The sequence below is a fragment of the Sitodiplosis mosellana genome, unplaced genomic scaffold (assembly GCF_009176505.1).
Source record: "Sitodiplosis mosellana isolate CC-2019 unplaced genomic scaffold, AAFC_SMos_1.0 Smas_scaffold_5191, whole genome shotgun sequence".
NCBI lineage: Eukaryota > Metazoa > Arthropoda > Insecta > Diptera > Cecidomyiidae > Sitodiplosis > Sitodiplosis mosellana.
Genome location: NW_022600433.1, coordinates 1 through 1,349, shown reverse-complemented (window position 1 = coordinate 1,349; position 1,349 = coordinate 1). Strand labels below are relative to the sequence as shown.

The 1,349-nt window shown below is 33.3% G+C and overlaps 1 long non-coding RNA gene across 1 annotated transcript in view; it reads left to right on the top strand.

Moving 5' to 3' along the window:
- Nucleotides 1–324, top strand: part of LOC129572549 (uncharacterized) — a 433-nt gene extending 109 nt beyond the window's left edge. The window contains exons 2-3 of the long non-coding RNA XR_008688462.1: nucleotides 94–192; nucleotides 267–324. This is a non-coding gene — a long non-coding RNA (uncharacterized LOC129572549). The remainder of the gene's footprint in view (nucleotides 1–93; nucleotides 193–266) is intronic.
- The last annotated feature ends 1,025 nt before the right edge of the window (nucleotides 325–1,349 follow it).

Sequence of the window (1,349 nt, the reverse complement as noted above, 5' to 3'; positions counted from 1 at the left end):
GATGTCTACTACACTTCGTCAGTGCAGCCTTGACTTTTTTTTTCACTTAATGGGAAATTGGTTTAATTTTTTCATTGATTCGTATTATTTTAGGTCACGGAGGTGTCGCTGATGTCCTTCTCAAGAATGGAGCTAACGCTAATATTGGAAATAATTTGAATACCACAGCTCTTCATTTAGCTGCTGAATATGGTAATGTTGAATGCTTGTTTTCATTGAATAAAAGATTGATTTGATCTTTTCCATCGATCCGAATTGTTTTTCAGGTCACAAAAATGTCGCCGAGGTTCTCCTCAACAAAGGCGCCAGTATGGATATCATGAATCCTTTGAATAATACACCTCTTCATTTTGCTGCTCTATATGGTAATGTTGAATAGTTATTTTCACAAAATAAATAATCGGTTTGATCCTTTTCATCGATCCAAACTATTCCTAAGGTCACAAAAATGTCGCCGAGGTTCTCCTCAACAAAGGCGCCAGTATAGATATCATGAATCATTTTAATAATACACCTCTTCATTATGCTGCTAGATATGGTAATGTTGAATAGTTATTTTCACAAAATAGAGAATCGGTTTGATCTTTTTCATCGATCCAAACTATTTCTAAGGTCATAAAGATGTCGCCGAGGTTCTCCTCAACAAAGGTGCCAGTATAGATATCATGAATCATTCTAATAATACACCTCTTCATTTTTCTGCTCTATATGGTAATGTTGAATAGTTATTTTCACAAAATAAAGAATCGGTTTGATCTTTTCCATCGATCTCAATTATTTCTAAGGTCGCAAGAATGTTGCTGAACTTCTCATCGAAAAAGGAGCCAAAGTTGATATTAGAAATCTTCAGAATCTAACACCTCGTCAGTTAGCTGTTAACCATGGTACTGCCGACTAAATTAAATACCGCTTTGATCTTTTTCATTGATCTGTATTATTTTTCAGGTCACAATAATGTCGCCAACCTTTTAATCGGAAGTAAAAGAAACTAAATCAATATTGCAGAACGATTGGAATAGATTCAATATGCTGCCAACAATGGTAATGTTGAATATTTTACTTTTCCGTACACTTTGTTAAGGGAATTGAAATGGAAAGATTTTTTCAATATTTATTTAACCAACTGCATGAATTTTTCCCAGAGCTGGAAATTTTTTCGTGGTTTATTTTGATGAATAATTCCGAAAAATGTGAAAATTGGGTGGAAATTTTGTTTCTAATTTTTCAATGAAAATATCAAACTTGATTTAAAATGAATGAAAAAAGAACAAAAACTGAATGGAAACGATCGAAATCATTCAAGATTGCATTGATTGGGTATGAAAATCGTGGAAGGATGATGAGGTTGA